Source organism: Dendropsophus ebraccatus, chromosome 6, assembly GCF_027789765.1.
Source record: "Dendropsophus ebraccatus isolate aDenEbr1 chromosome 6, aDenEbr1.pat, whole genome shotgun sequence".
Taxonomy (NCBI): Eukaryota; Metazoa; Chordata; class Amphibia; order Anura; family Hylidae; genus Dendropsophus; species Dendropsophus ebraccatus.
Window position 1 is genome coordinate 130582392 of NC_091459.1, and position 17726 is coordinate 130600117.

Consider the following 17726-nt stretch of genomic DNA (forward strand, 5'->3'; position numbering starts at 1 on the left):
AGAAGAAAGTGCAGAGAAAAGAAAAGTGAATAGAGATGAAAAAAAGGAGCAATGATTGGCAGATTTTTCTTCTCTATCTTTCCTATTCAGTATTCTGAACTACTTAGACTTAAAGCAATGCTGACACTCCCTTTCGGGTAGGTCTTGTTTTTGGCACCATCAGGTACTGTGTCTGCCTTAGGCCATGTTCGCATGGCGTATGAGACCAGCCGTTCTGTGACCCAGCAGGGAACGGCTGGTCTCTGCAAAGATCATCCCGGCCGGTACTTAAGTAGATCTTTCCGGCCGCAGTGTTCAGATGCGGGCGCATCAGCGCATGCCCGCATCAGAACCCTCATAGTGCACAATGAAGCAAGCCCCCCGAGCCGCTTGCTTCATTGTGTGAATTGACAGGTCTTTCTGGGGCTGCTATTCAGTGAGTTGCGGCTGCAGAAAACTGACATGTCAGTTGTTTGCGGCGCTGTATGGGATCCCGGCCGGAGCGTATACTATGTGTTTACGCTCCGGCCGGGATCCCATAGAAAAACATACGCTGTGTTTAAGCGTACAAAGCCAATGGCAACAACGGACATACTTTTATGCTGTGTTAACATAGCCTTACATTGCAAAAATACCTTTGAGAAAGGTCCAATTGCTCGTTCAGGTAAAAATAATGCTCTTAAGAATTGGTGGATAGTGATACCCAAGGTGGGGCTCTCAGCCTTCAGTCTAAGAGAGGGGACTTTGTTAAGCTGTTATGCTGTCATTTGTGTTATTATTTTATTTTTTTTGCGCCAAATTCATAAATGTGGTGCATGCCCTGTTTAAACTAAAACCCGACCATACTAGAAGAGGCAGGTTTTTGGAATAGAAAACTTGTCAAAATAAATGAGGGTTTGCTTTGTTAATCTGTCGGTTGTGGCGGGTTTTAAAGGACACAACCACAGCACATCCACTTGGTGGGTTTTTGGACAAATATGACGGGTCTGTCAGGTTATTGGTCACATTGTGTCATATACCTTTAGTTAATGTGTCGATACACTAAAAATGTACAGAAACCTGACAATTTGCTGCCAGGAACACCATAGTAAATCAAGCCTAGTATTCCAGATGTGGTGTCACTAGAGCTCTGTACAGCGGTATCATAATCTCCCTCTTCCTACTGGTTATACCTCTAGCTATACAGCCCAGCATATCATTATATATACAGCCCAGTATACCATTATATATACAGCCCAGCATACCATTATATATACAGCCCAGCATACCATTATATATACAGCCCAGCATATCATTAGCTTTCTCCACTGCCTGGGCTGCCATTTGTATTTTTAGGAACTTCTTCTTCTTCTTCTTCAATTATGAGGGGGACAAAACCATAAAGTGGCATCACTATACTGGTTCCTCCCCTTACTGAAGTGTGGCAAAGCAACAGGGGTGGGTAATAGGAATGCACCCTGCCTAAAATAGTGTATGATCAGGACTAGAGATCAGCGAACTCACAGAAAGTTCAGGTTCGCTCAATTCTGTGTGTTCGGCATTTGACTTCTGGTAGCTGGAAATAAGGCTGCCTGAAAAAACATAGGTACAACCTATGACTGTGTCAATCTTTTCCAGACAGCTCTAGGGCTGCATTCATCTTCTCCAGCCACTGGGAGTCAAATGCAGAGAAATCAGGTTGAACCTTAAGTTACTGTAAGTTCGCTCATTAGGGGCCGACTTCTCACCGGTTTGGAGAGGTAGTAGTGATTTTAGGAAGTTGAGAAGTGGAAAAGCATCTGGACAGAAGCATAATTAGAAATCGCTGGGCCCCATAGCTATTTTTTTGATTACCCCCCCTTCTTGACTGACCACTAAGCTATCAAGTGTGGTCATAACTGCTTAACTGAAAGCACTCCTGATGAAGGGACATTTGCAGATCCCGAGAGGCCTGCTCGGCCACCGGGTGCTGCAAGTGATGACAGCTAAGGGGGCCTAATGTATTGCAGGAGCAGGCAATTGGGCCCCCTGATGCGATGGGCCCCATAGCAGCTGCAAAGCTGCTATAGTGGTAGTCAGTTACACCCCTGCATCTGGATCCCTCTCCTGACCTTCTGGCTTAGGTGGCTAAGAGTGTGCTGGTACCAGGCACCTCCTGGAATAGGTTTCATTTTTATCATGCCTCTGCTTACTCTTCACTATGTACAGCTATGATCCATTTCACGATTTTTTAATGTCATATATATTCTTCTACATTAAATGCATCATAAATCTAATTTCAAAAGAAAAGCTATGCGTCATGCAGAATGAGCTGGTAAGCTCACATGTCAGTCCCCAATGACCCGGCATACAGTACATCATCAGGCGTGCATAATGGATCCGAAAAGAGAGTCCACTGTATGAAGATATGAAGCAACAGGTTATGTTGTAACTTATGGGAAGTCAAATCACATGATGACAATCCTCTAGCATTCTCCTTTCTTGGAAAGAGCTGCAAACAAAAAACATCGATTGACTTTTCCTTTTCCTTTATAGTTTTAGGCAAAACTGTAAATGACTATGAATTACGTGAATAATTGTATTTCTATACATGGTTAAGATCAACTCACTTTCATCAGAGTTTAGATTATATAAGCGTTCAGGAGAAAAGGGGAGAGGGCTGGAAACTGGATTATCATTGAGTTGACATTGAGCAGAATGCAATAGGTTTGAATACAAGCAAGCCTTTAGGGTCAGTTCACACTGAGGAATCAGCGTCGAAATTCTGAGTGGAATCCCTGTCACGGACTCTGCTCTCCGTGGATCTCCGCTCAAAGAATTGACTTTTACCTTACATTGAGATGCTGAGGCAGGGGGAATTCCGCTTGGAATTTCAGCGCTGAATAGTCAGTGTGAACTGACCCTTAAACTATGCAGTGAAGGTCCCCATTGAATGACTGCAAACAGAGGAAACTGATATAAATATATTGAAAAAGTTTATAACTTTGGTGGCAGCTTCTCTCTACCGGCATCTACTTCCTTACTGCTGCTCCTGTGCTTCACTCTCCTTTACCGCTCATGTAATACTAGTGGATGTTCTTGTTGCTCCCCTCAGCCTCCATCACATGGTCTGCTCCCCTCTTGCTGTCCCATGGTCCCAGGTTCTTCTGGGTCTTACCATAAGGCCTCTTTCACACGTTCCATGACTTTTCTGGGCTGCAAAACTTCCTGATATGTCTTTTCCGTGATCCGTGGAAAATCACCTGTATTTGCATCCTTAATTGCATCCGTTTCTGCATCCTTAAAATGTGAACGCGACATCCGTAAAATAAAAGGATCCCATAGACTTCTATTGGTAATCCGTACTGCAATCACAATCTGCACTAGGACATGTCCTTTTTTTATGCAGAATGGATTACGGATCAAAATGAAAAAGGACTGTGTGAATAGTCCTATATAAATCAATGTGCTCTAAGTTGGACTGCTAGGAGAAAACTCTTATCACCTCCTCCCGGACTTGTGTCTACAGCCAACCGTGGCGTGTATAAATCCCCTTATTACTTATTAAACTATCGTAATAACCACACAAGATAACTTTACTCCTTTGTTGGGCGGAAGTATGTCCACCCATTATCCTGTGCCTGAGCATTGTTGTGGTTTCTAGTGTTCATTTGTCAAGGTACTCTACAAGTATATCTGATGCAGCTTTCCAGGCCCATATAGTGCATTGCCCCATGTCTGGCCAATGGTCGTCTGGTTCACTTCTCTGCCTGTATCACTGACTTGGATTCTTGAACCTCTGTCACCTACCTCGACCTTTTTGCCCGTAACTGTCTCCCCATGATCCTCGTGTAATGTGCCAAGTCTCCTGTGTCTGTCCCAGACAGTGACGAGTGAACATCCTGATGTTCGGTTCGGATCCCGAACGAGAACATAAAAAAAAATAATGATCGTGATCAGTTTGTGTTCGTTGAACATACAGTACATGAACAAATAACGAACATACAGTAGAAGCGTACATTTCGGTCTCGCACATGCGTACAGACTATCAGGTTCAAAGCGTAAATTACGCAGTTGCGTATGTTCGCAAGTTCAAATATGTTCGAAAGTATTGTTAGAACCATTCCAATCATCGAAAAAAAAAAAATTGTGATCGGCGAACATGAGCAATTAGCGTCATGTTTGTTTTCAAACCCTCTTGTACCACACACTAATACCATCTGGTCCTCTGGGCCATTTGCTTCCCACACAAGAGCCAGGCTTCTGGATTGACCTAATACTCTTTATGGTGCGTTCACACCTACAGGATCTGCAGCTGATTTTCTGCAGCAGATTTCATTTAAATAACTGAACACAGCATCAAATCTGCTGCAGATCTGCTGCAGATCCTGTAGGTGTGAACGCACCCTTAATGGGAGAAGTCAAGCTTCCATAAGGTAGGCTAATGGGTGAAGGCCTATAGATTACTTAGACTCTACTCTAGAGTATGGGCCACCAAAGCAAACCGGGTGAGGTAGCACAGAGGGTCCACACCTATTGGTTATTACTACTTTTTAATAAATAGTGAATATATTTTTTTGTACTGAAACCATAACCAGAATATGCTGAAACCATAATACACCTGAAGAATATTAGAATTCATTCAAACTTGTGTTTGATGAAGATAAGGAAACTGGACTGTTAATTCTGATGGGACTGATGTGAAAGTATTCTCTGCGGAATATTTTGTTGTTATATAATGGTATATACTGTATATAGTAATCAATATATCCACATGACCATATCATGTCCAAGTATCATTCTTTTTATATGAAGGAATTTAATCTGTACTTTTTTTGCAGAAAATAATCATGCAATTCCCTCATCTTGCAAAGAATCATCTTCAGAAAGACAATAGGAAATATCAGGATGCAGATGTGAAACTGCCACATGTTCAGTTTCTTACCAGAAGAGATCCGGCCGCAGGATGAAGTATTTATTAATAAAAAAAAAATGTGACTCTCTGACTAATCTCCGAAGTTGTTGTAGGCCTAGACTGACCATAGTTCATTGACTGTAAAGCCAAAAAAACTTCAATGAAATTGAAGAAGTCACAGACGAAACTCAAGGATGAAGACAATTTTGCAAATTCACTTCTAAGAATTGTAAATTCAGTGCTCAGAAAATTCGGTTTTAAAACTCTCTCTTCTCCAAAAGAAAGCCAAACCCAACCCAATCAGAGTCTAGTTCAAAAAGATGATGCATACATCTGCAGTTTCAGGTTTATTGCCTCTCATTAGTATGTAGGATCCCCTGCTTTGCCCCCATATAGTTATAATGCCCCCTGTGCCCCCACATAGAAATAATGTTTCCAGCTGTGCCCCCATATTGTAATAATGCCTCCTGCTGTGCCCTATATAGTAAGATTGCCCCCTGCTGTGCCCTCTATATAGTAAGATTGCCCCCTGCTGTGCCCTCCATATAGTAATAATGCCCCTGCTGTGCCCCCATATAGTAATAATGTCCCCTGCCCTGCTGTGCCCCATATGGTAATAATGTCTTTAGCTGTGTCCCCATAGTAATATCCCCTGCTGTGCCCCATGTAGTAATAATGCCTCCTGCTGTGCCTCCATATAGTAATAATATCCCCTGCTCTGCCTCTATTTAGTAATAATGCCTCCTGCTGTGCCCCCATATAGTAATAATAATTCCTGCTGTGCCCCCATAGTAATAATGGACAAAATACAGAAGGACAGCGCTCCATAGCGCGGATCAAAGGTATAACAGACAGGGAGGAGACAGCGTGTAAGGAGACACTCACCTGGTGGGGTTGTGCTATAGGTAGAGGCACAACACTCGTCAAAGCATGTATAAAGGACCGCAGCCACTCCCGCTATCCCAAAGGAATGATATGCATAAAAACCTCCAACACCAACGAAACACGGATCAGAGGGGGCAGGTCCGGGAAGAATGGAATAAATTAATATTAACGTATAAAATATATATTTATTGAGACTCGATGCGTTTCGGAATCGCACCGGTTCCTTTCTCAAGAGGAATTTGACAAAGGAAAGGAACCGCTGCGGTTCCGAAACGCGTCGAGTCTCAATAAATATATATTTTATACGTGTTTCGTTGGTGTTGGAGGTTTTTATGCAACCCATAGTAATAATGACGCTTCACTGCTGTGCCCCCATGGTAATAATGACCCCTTTCCTGCAGTGGGTGCCCCCTAGCTGTGGGCGACCCTTGTGATCTCCCGACTCACCTGGTAATAGAAATGACCCTGGTAAAAGGCTGATTGACCAGAAAAATGTCTTAGTTACTTCTCCGGCTGGTTACAGATTCTGAGAGTCCCAACCCAATTTAGTACTGTGCTCTGCCGGAACTTTAGAAGAAGAGATACTTGAGAACTTAACCCTTTAAGGACATGGCCCATTTTCGTTTTTACGTTTTCGGTTTTTCCTCCTTGTGTTTAAAAGGTCATAGCACTTGCATTTTTCCACCTAGAAACCCACATGACCCCTTATTTCTTGCGTCACTAATTGTACTTTGCAATTACAGGCTGAATTTTTGCATAAAGTACACTGCGAAACCAGAAAAAAATTCAAAGTGTGGTGAAATTGAAAAAAAAAACGCATTTCTTTTATTTGGGGGAAATGTGTTTTTACGCCATTCGCCCTGGGGTAAAACTGACTTGTTATGCATGTTCCTCAAGTCGTTACGATTAAAACGATATATAACATGTATAACTTATATTGTATCGGATGGCCTGTAAAAAATTCAAACCGTTGTTAACCAATATACGTTCCTTAAAATCGCTCCATTCCCAGGCTTATAGCGCTTTTATCCTTTGGTCTATGGGGCTGTGCGAGGTGTCATTTTTTGCGCCATGATGTGATCTTTCTATCGGTACCTTGATTGCGCATATACGACTTTTTGATCGCTTTTTATTACATTTTTTCTGGATTTGATGCGACCAAAAATGCGCAATTTTGCACTTTGGGATTTTTTTGCGCTGACGCCGTTTACCGTACGAGATCAGGAATGTGATTAATTAATAGTTCGGGCGATTACGCACGCGGCGATACCAAACATGTTTATTTATTTATTTATTTGTTTACTTTTATTTAAAACCTGGGAAAAGGGGGGTGATTCAGACTTTTATTAGGGGAGGGGGATTTTTACTATTAACAACACGTTTTGTTTTTTTTTTACACATATACTAGAAGCCCCCCTGGGGGACTTCTAGTATATACACTTGGATCTCTCATTGAGATCTCTGCAGCATAGATATGCTGCAGAGATCCATGAGATCGGCACTCGTTTGCTTTCGGCTGCTGCAGCCGGAAACAAACGAGTGCCGAGCCGAGGACGGCGCCATCTTGGACGCGTCCCCGGCCGGCATCAGACAGGGAGATCGCTCCTCCGGGACAAGGTCCCGGAGGAGCGATCTCCCCCACTAGACACCAGGGAAACGTTGCCTCCGGTAATCGGAGGCAGCTGTCAACTTTGACAGCTGCCTCCGATTAGCTAATTAGCGGGCACGGCGATCGGACCGTGCCCGCTAATAGCGGCGGTCCCGGGCTACACGCGGCACCCGGGATCGCGGCACTTCAAAGCGGGGCCGCCGCGCGGCCCCGCTTTGAAGTGCTAATGAGGACATAGGACGTACCGGTACGTCCTATGTCCTTAAGAGGTTAAAGGGGTATTCCCCTCAAAATTATTTTTGCATTAATACGTTGCCCACCCGTAGCTTTCCATTTTTCCAATATAAAGTTATTACGGATTCTGCACAGTTTTGCTGTTATCCAGCTGCATTCACCCCTACGGATTGCATAGAATCATCAGACCTCAGTCCACACCGACACACTCCCTGCTCCTGGCCCCCACCCTCCGTGTCGGCATCACGTGTCCTCAGTCCCAGCACAGTGAAGTGACTGAGAACACTGATGCGGTGGCTGCTGTTACAGAGGGAGACAGTGATCAGCGCAGCTGTGACAGCATCCCTCTCTAACAGCAGCCACCCGGTCACTGCCAGCCCAGAGCTCACCCCCTGTGTCCAGAGCCTCCCGGCACCATCCAGCACTCACCAGCAGCACACAGCCCCCCGCCCCACAACCAACCGCCCCCCCATCACCGGTGGTATCCCTCACTCACCGAGGCAAAGCCGCTGCACTCACCCACGGCACCCCCCCCGCGGCAAGCTCCGCCCCCCATCGCCCGTGGCAAGCTCCGCCCCCGCGATCGCCCGCGGCAAGCTCCGCCCCCATCGCCCGCGGCAAGCTCCGCCCCCCGCGAGCGCCCGCAGCAAGCTCCGCCCCCCCAATATTCCACGGCTCTGCTACACCGTCCCCCCCAACTCAGCTCTGCTACACCATCCCCCCAGCTCCGCTCTGCTACACCGTCACCGCTAACTCAGCTCTGCTACACCGTCCCCCCCAACTCAGCTCTGCTACACCGTCCCCCCAACTCAGCTCTGCTACGCCATCACCGCCAACTCAGCTCTGCTACACCGTCCCCCCCAACTCAGCTCTGCTACACCGCCCCCCCCAACTCAGCTCTGCTACACCTTCCCCCCCAACTCAGCTCTGCTACACCGTCCCCCCCCCCCAACTCAGCTCTGCTACACCGTCCCCCCCAACTCAACTCTGCTACGCTGCCCCCCCCCAACTCAGCTCTGCTACGCCGTCACCGCCATCTCAGCTCTGCTATGCCGTCACCGCCAACTCAGTTCTGCTACGCCGTCACCGCCAACTCAGCTCTGCTACGCCGTCACCGCCAACTCAGCTCTGCTACGCCGTCACCGCCAACTCAGCTCTGCTACGCCGTCGCCCCCAACACAGCTCTGCTACGCCGTCGCCCCCCAACACAGCTCTGCTACGCCGTCACCCCCAACTCAGCTCTGCTACACCGTCATCCCCAACTCAGCTCTGCTACATTGTCACCCCCAACTCAGCTCTGCTACACTGTCATCCCCAACTCAGCTCTGCTACACCGACACAGCCATCTCAGCTCTGCTACACTGTCATCATCTCCTTCATTGTCTCAGCTCTGCTACATCGCCATCATCAGGCAGAAGCATTGCATGATGGGAAATGTAGTTTCCTATCTTGGATATAGATCGGCTTTTAGAAAAACATGTAACTCAGGAACAGCTGCAGCTAGAAATATGGGAGACGGCTCAAAATACTCAGGGGGACTTGGTGAGTAAGGGCAGTTAGGTTTGGGAGCATTTCATTTTTTTTAGCTCTTGGGGGGAGTACCCCTTTAATACTTAAGAGAATACTTATGTCTGTGTTGACCTTTGTCGCTATAAACCACCTTCTGCCCTGTAGTGTCTAGTTACCCATCCGACGAGGATGACACAATCCCCAGCCTTGGTTACCTGAGTTGAGCTAAGTGACTGAGCATGTCCCGGTGTCACCTGCATTGCGAGATAGAGTACGTAGATGTTTGTGGTAGCTTTGCTCTATCCGGATCAGTTCCTCAGTTTAGGATACTGTCCTGCACTTTTATAGATGTTCACGGCATGGGTTGGGGTGTTCTCTGATTTGTCCTTCTTAAGTGTTTAGCACTTCATCTTGACTATACATATTGCTCTAAGAAAGAGGGTCTCTGCGTTCTCCATACGTGTCTGTCTACTACCACACTCCAGACAAGACTGACTGAACCCTAGGGATTGTGTTGTGTATAGAGTGCAGGGATAGGCAGAGAAAGAACGACATTTCTCATAGGCTGGCACAGACCATGTGGTACAGAACAGAAACCCTTAAATGACTACAGCTGTGAGACATATAACAAAGGTTAAACATAACAGTGACACCTTGTGGTAAAAATGGAGAAGGCAACTTCATTACCACTGAAGGGATAGCTTTGCGACAGGTGCCTGAAGTATTAACTGTGGGACACCACACATGACCTTTTAAATAAATGATTGTCCATCATAAACTTAGGGATCAAAGGTGGAAATGGAAAATGGTTCCTCCATCATGAATACCCTTTCTAGCTTACCGATTAACTACCCAGAAGGATCATGATCTTCTTCATGATCTGCCAACACGTAGCTTTAACATGCTCTGCAGGGGATGGGCATTCTCAAGCTTAGCATAGCAGGTAGTACAACCCACCCCACTTCCTTTATTTTGTCTTAATCTCTCTGTTGCTACAGACAGAATTCCCCTAACAACAGACAATGGACAGCAGACTGCAGAGAAGGGAGACATCTAGTGGCCAAGATTTTACCACTATTTTGGGGGGGTCACTTTTGGGAAATTAAGTAATTAACAAATATGTTAGGGATCCTATAGGCGATCACATTGAGGGAAGTTGTTTGAAATGTCAGTGAAATAAATTATGCAATAAATTATACTTAAATATTAAAGAGCAGCACTCACCACTTGTGGATCAAATGAACGTCCCAGTGGTTATTGTGACATGGGTGTAAAGAAGGACGGGTGTAGCCAGGTGACGGCCATTTCACGACAGATGATGCTTCGCCATAATTTTTACTATGGCCACAAAATTACAACAACATTTCTTTAGAACCTCCATGCACATACATTATGTAATTATTATTTAGGAATTCTTGTCGAGAGAAATGAAGGTAAAACTCATTGCCACAGAGAGGGAAACCCATGTCTGCAAGATGTTACATTACAGAAATGCAATGATGAAATCTTGGAAATCCTTCTCCTGTATTCTGAGCACCAGAAGTTATTCAAAGTTTTTCATAGGGGAACTGGGATTATATAACAAACCACCAAACTGAAAGCAGCCGACATGATCATGTGCCGCTGTTTTGACATATTTGCAGAATTTATACTATGTATATGTGGCATGTTCAAGGCATATGTGTTGCAAGAGAGTCCTGGAAGACTGATATCTCTTCTGGCTTATACCGATGAACAGATGTTTCAAGGAGATTTTTCTTCTCAGTGTGAACTGTAGGTAGTCTTGGGTGAAACCTACCATCTGCATCCATGAGATTCACCATGGACATGGTCCATGTCTGTCCCTAAGCAAAAGTAGCAAAGAGAACTATTATAGGGTACTGCTGCAGTCTACAAGTCCTTAGTTACTCATTTTAGAAATTACAAGGAACTGGAAACTGTCAAGGCCTAAAGCGGAAATAAGAGGTGGCGTGGATTGATGTTCTCACTCCCCTGGTCAGCCAAGAACTAACTAAAAATTTCCCGCTTTCTAGGTAGGACTTGGCTTTGCAGGGATTGGCTCTAACCTGGAAAAAAGTTGAACCTGGGAGACTTCTCTCTTAGAGCGTTCTTCAGCTTGAAGTTGACTATGGGAGTGTCATGTGACCAGAATCTTTGCTTTCTTGATATAATTAATACCTGAGTGTATTCTGGTTTAGCAATATGTAGCAGTGTGAGAAGTAAAATGGCATTTCATACAAGAATTGTCACAGTCTAAGATACTCAGCAAGATATTCTTTAGCCACGTGACAACTCCATGGGGGAGATTTATCAAAGGGTGTAAAATTTAGACTGGTGCGGACTACCCACAGCAACCAATAACAGCTCAGCTTTAGGCAGTGCTGAAAGGAAAGCTGAGCTGTGATTGGTTGCTGTGGACAGTTTGCACCAGTCTAAATTTTACACCCTTTGATAAATCTCCCCCCATGCCTTCAATAGCTGAGGTACAGGTACCGGGACACTGCAATGCAACCTATGTTTTTGTGTCTTATAACCTGTGTATGACTTGCATGTGTCCAGCATCTAAGTAGTGCAAATGCTACAAGTGTAAATTTTCGGGCCTGGAGCAGGTACAGAGGTTGTCTAGCATGTGACTGCCACTTATGAGTCCTCTTTTGAGCAGTTATATGTGTTGGTAGTATTTTTATGATATTGATCATGGTGCCTGCCAATGTGCGGATGACACAAGAGCAGCATGTGCTCGGCATGTGAGTGGCACATTTGTATGAGGAACAGATGCATAAGGGACAATGACCAGGCATGAGTTCGTGGTTAAAGGGATATTTAACAAAAAAAATATATATATTTCAAATCAATTGGTGCCAGAAAGTTACAGAGATCTGTAATTTGCTTCAGTTAAAAAATATCATCCAGTACTTATCAGCTGCTGTTTGTCCAGCGGGAAGTGAGGTATTCTTTACAGTCTGGAGAGCAGGATAGGTTTTCTGTTTCAATATATTTTATTGTAATTTTTTCAATAGAATTTTGTAAACATAGCAAATTTTGCAAACAAGATAGACAAAATATATAGCATATTGTACAGATAAATTGTAAAGGATAACAAGGAAAAGTAAACAATAAACATACAGTGGTGTATTATCTAGCGATATATCTTAAGAGTTATTCACAAAAGTGAAATAAGTCTGCATGTAGCAGGATAGGTTTTCTATGGGTATTTGCTACTGCTCAGGACAGTTCCTGACATGGACAGAGGTGGCAGCAGAGAGCACTGTGTCAGACTGGAAGGAATACACCACTTCATGCAGGACATACAGCAGTTGATAAGTACTGGAAGACTTGAGATTTTCTAATAAAAGCATATCACAAATCTCTGGCACTTTTTGTGATATATATATATAGTTATGCTGATGACGAGGCAGGGGGGGCTGGCATGAGGGACGGCTCGAGCGGGGGTCGACAGCGAATACGTAAGTATAATGCACCACACTTCCGGGGTGGGGGGTGGGGGGGACACGGGAAAGGGGGCCATTCACTTAAATAACACACATTACAAAGTTTTATAACTATGTAATGTTATTTAGTGAATAAATGTTAAACGCCGCACTACGCCGGTGTCATAGACTTTTGTGTTGGGACACTAAATCAAACATTTACACCACAGATTTGTTGTCACATATAAAACAACATATGAAATAGATGCTGGGGTTAACCAGTGTGCAGTATTACTAAGCCCCGGTGTATGTTACAAGTGGTCAACCTCCAAATAGAGTCATCGCTTCCTCAGGAAGTCAGGCGTAACACTGTCTTCTACCTGCAAAATGTCCATTTTACAAATGGAAACTGTGAGAGTATAATAGCCACATAAAGATGAAAAAGTGTAAGCAGAGTTTCCACCTACTGTATATGTAGAATACATTTCTCCTACAGATTGATCATTTTAAACCTTGCTTTATTGTGTGAAATCAATAGGTGATTTACATTGTGTTAACCATATGCAAAGTAGCTCTCCCCCATAGGGATGTCAGCCTGCTCTCTGCACATTAATGGCCGCTTTATCAGTCTTAAAGGGGTACTTCGGCAAAAAATTTTAAATAGTGTTTAAAATGCTGAAAAAGCACTATATTGTAATCCGAATACTTCTTTTGCTTCTTCTTCCAGCTATTCTTCTGCGATTAATACAGCCCGAACTGCTTTGCACACAGACTCAAACTGTGTTTTGAAGCCCTTGGCGGTGACAGGTGTGCTATCTATTTTTGACCGGATTTGTCGTTTTTAAGAAATTACGTTTAAAGACTCTTAATTTCCCATAAAAAACAATGGCCCATAAGAAATAATGGCCACACTGTAAATGCTAACAGCCAATCACAGCACATATGCAAATAGCTGAAATATAGCAGCCAATAGAAATTCTAAGGTCTTGTCAGGCAATGTATCACACCATCCACAGTCACATGTCCACTATTGGCCAATAGAAGATGTAGAAGATGGAAGGTGCTTAACGATTTAGTCTCCTTGACATGAGTAAGATTGTCATGGTAACCGAGCAATGATCTTTACCATTATAAGTAGCAGAGGTCAGTCAGTGATGTAGCAGACGTCAGTCAGTGATGTAGCAGAGGTGAGTCAGTGAAGTAGCAGAGGTCAGTAAGCAATGTTGCAGAGCTGACACCCACATGACACAGCAGAGCTGAGTCCGTTTTGTAGCAGAGCTGATACCCGCATGACACAGCAGAGCTGAGTCCGTTTTGTAGCAGAGCTGATACCCGCATGACACAGCAGAGCTGAGTCGGTGTTTTAGCAGAGCTGATACCTGCATGATGCAGCAGAGCTGGATTGGTGGTGTAGCAAAGCTGATACCCGCATGACGCAGCAGAGCTGGATTGGTGGTGTAGCAGAGCTGATACCCGCATGACACAGTAGGGATGATTCGGTGATAAAGCAGGGGTGAGTCAGTGATGTAGCAGAGGTTAGTCAAATTAGCTCTTAAAGAGATGGTACCAAAGTCACTTTTGAAGGGGTGGTACCAAAGTCACTCTTAAAGTGCCGGTATCAAACTTGCTCTTAAAGGGCCGGGGCCACATTTGCGTATAAAGGGACAGTACCAAAGTCATTCTTAAAGGGGCGGTACCAAAGTTGCTCTTAACGGGAAGGTACTAAAGTCACTCTTAAAAGGGCGCCACCAAAGTCGCTCTTAAAGGGACATTACATAACTCACTCTTAATAGCATGGTACCAAAGTAACTTTTAAAAAGACAGTACCAAAGTAACTCTTAAAGGGACAGTATATAAGTCACTCTTAAAGGGACAGTATTAAAGTCACTTTTAAAGTTACAATATTAAAGTTGTTCTTAAAGGGCCGGGGCCAAAGTCACTCTTAAAGGGACAGCACTAAAGCTCTTCAAAGGGTGGTACCTAATTATTTTTTAAAGGGACAAAACATAAACTGGTCTTAAAGGGTCAGTATATACAGTAGGTCACTCTTAAAGGGTTGGCACCAAAGTTGCTCCTTAAGGGACTTTACCAAAGTCGCTCTAAAAGGGACAGTACCAAAGTCGCTCTTAAGGGTATATTCACACGGGCGGGCTCGCTGCGAGCCTGGCAGGTCCTGTCAGTTCCCATAAACTACATACTTGCTGCGGTCTAAACGACCGCAGCGAGTATGTAATTATACCGCGCTTAACCCCTTCTACTCCCGCCGGCTCCCCCGCTGTAAGCAGCATACATTACCTGTCCTCGCTGCACGGGTCCGGCGTCCTGCTCTCCCGCCCGGCCAATCAGTGGCTGCGGCTGGGCAACACACTAATTGGCCGGACGGGAGAGCAGGACGCCGGACCCGTGCAGCGAGGACAGGTAATGTATGCTGCTTACAGCGGGGGAGCCGGCGGGGGCAGAAGGGGTTAAGGGCGGTATAATTACATACTCGCTGCGGTCGTTTAGACCGCAGCAAGTATGTAGTTTATGGGAACTGACAGGACCTGCCGGGCTCGCAGCGAGAATCTCGCTGCGAGCCCGCCCGTGTGAATATACCCTAAAGGAAGGGGAATCAAGGGTTAAAGTTTTTCTTAAAGGGAAGTCACTGTTAAAGGGGTGATCTTTTCAAGCATTATGTATTTCACTGGAAATGAAAATCTAGTTTAGAGTTGTAATTTGCGTCTATTTAAAAATTTTAATCTTCCAGTACTTATCAGCTGCTGTAAGGAAGTGCAGGAAGGGGTGTATTCAGGAAGCATACGGGAAGTGGTGTATTCTTTCCAGTCTGACACAGTGCTCTCTGCTGCCACCTCTGTCCATGTCAGGAACTGTCCAGAGCAGGAGAGGTTTTCTATAGGGATTTTAAACTGCTCTGGACAGTTTCTGACATGGACAGAGTTGGCAGCAGAGAGCACTGTGCCAGAAGGGAAAGAATGCACCACTTCCTGCAGGACATACAGCAGCTCATAAAATAAAAATAAAAATGCCTGTAATTTGCTCTCAGTTTTCTTTGAGTTGTGTATTGTTATATGGTGTGTTTCTCTATTGTATACTGTACTATAAATGAGATCCAAAATCCATTCCAAGCACAGTGATCTTCATCAATGTTTACATATAGATTGGTTGGATGTAAGTATTGGTGAGTATATATATATATATATATATATATATATATATATATATATATATATACATATATATATGGATTTGTGAATGGCTTCCAGGACAATTGCTCCTGACAGAACTCAGAAGTGCACAGGACACCTAGCAGAGCGGCCTGAGCCTTCATGTTATAGTCATTTCTCTATGTGAACCTCAGAAACCTAAGGTGGGAGACACAAAGGGCAACGCAGTCCTCATTGCTATTTTCAGGTAGGAAATAAACCCCATCACTTTATTTAAAGCCAACTCTCTACCTCAGTGTGAATATGAGGAACAAAAACTATTTCCGTACAGTAAAAGTCACTACTTATGTAGGAAGAAAGCTTCAAAAGGGTTCACCACATGTAAGAACATGATTCAGAAAATTCTCAGGCTGAATGTGTTTATAGCCATAGTGCAGAGTCTTAAAGGAGCCGTCTATATGACATTGCTGGTAACTACAACATTCTCACTAAAAAGACAACACAAAACTGTGCAAATGCTAGTGATATTAAATGCTTTGTAAAATCAGGCAGCCTGCAGGGGGAGAGGGGAAACTGTTTTCAAGTAACTACTTACCTCTCCTCATGCCCTCAATGAGCGGCGGGAATAGCCATGGGACCTCTGCCGGGCTCTGGGATCTCTGGGGTGTTCACGTCATGACCCCCAGATGCATAGTTGCCAACAGTCCCGTTTTGCCTAGACTGTCCCGATTCTGAGGAGACAGCCCCGGCAAAACCATGTCCCGGGTATGTCCCGGGAAGCTCCGCCCCTGCAGCGGGAAGCCCCCGTCCCTTCCAGCGCGAGTGATGTCCCTCATGCAGAGCAGGAAGAGGAGTCCCTGGGGGACTAGAGGGACCATACTGGTGAGGTAAGTATAGCTTTTTTTTGTTTTAAATACAGATGAAGGGACAAGAGGATGCTGAAAGAGGTACTGGTATGATGATGAAGGGACAGGAGGAGGATGAAGGAAGAAGTAATATGATGATGGAGGGGCAGGATGACGAGAGAGGTAGTACTATGATGATGAAAGGGCAGGAGGATGAAGGGGGTAGTAGTATGATGGAGGGGCAAGAGGATGGTGAAGGGGTAGTATTATGATGGAGGGGCAGGATGATGATGGGGGTAGTAGTATGATGATGGAGGAGCAGTAGGATGAAGGAGGTAGTAGTATGATAATGGGGGAAGGAGGATGAGAGGGGTAGTAATATGATGATGGAGGGGCACCGAGGATGAAGGGGTAGTAGTATGATGATGGTGGAGCAATAGGATAAAGGAGGTAGTAGTATGATGATATGGGGTGCAGCTGCATCATATGGGTACAAACTACCAGTATGTACAGTCAGTCAGTAGAATGCTATCTCTGAGCCTCAGCCTGCTCTGAGTGGGGTGTGTAATATCCTGGGGGCCTGATATTGGGGTGTGTAATATACTGGGGACCTAACACTGGGGTGTGTAATATACTGGGGACCTGATACTGGGGTGTGTAATATACTGGGGACCTAATACTGGGGTATGTAATATACTGGGGACCTAACACTGGGTGTGTAATATACTGGGGACCTGATACTGGGGTGTGTAATATACTGGGGGCCTAATACTGGGGTGTGTAATAAACTGGGGACCGAATACTGGGGTGTGTAATATACTGGGGACCTAATACTGGGGTGTGTAATCTACTGGGGACTTAATACTGGGGTGTGTAATATACTGGGGACCTAATACTAGGGTAATATACTGGGGACCTAATATTGGGATGTGTAATATACTGGGGACCTAATACTGGGGTGTGTAATCTACTGGGGACTTAATACTGGGGTGTGTAATATACTGGGGACCTAATACTGGGGTAATATACTGGGGACCTAATACTGGGGTGTGTAATATACTGGGGACCTAATACTGGGGTGTGTAATAAACTGGGGACCTAATACTGGGGTGTGTAATATACTGGCAACCTAATAAAGAGGTCTGTAATATACTGGGGACCTGATACTGGGGTGTGTGATATACTGGGCACCTAATA

General features: G+C 44.7%; 1 long non-coding RNA gene across 1 annotated transcript in view; it reads right to left on the reverse strand.

Moving 5' to 3' along the window:
• Positions 1-3753: 3753 nt before the first annotated feature.
• Positions 3754-17726, reverse strand: part of LOC138796072 (uncharacterized) — a 41560-nt gene continuing 27587 nt past the window's right edge. The window contains exon 3 of the long non-coding RNA XR_011363708.1: positions 3754-3839. This is a non-coding gene — a long non-coding RNA (uncharacterized lncRNA). The remainder of the gene's footprint in view (positions 3840-17726) is intronic.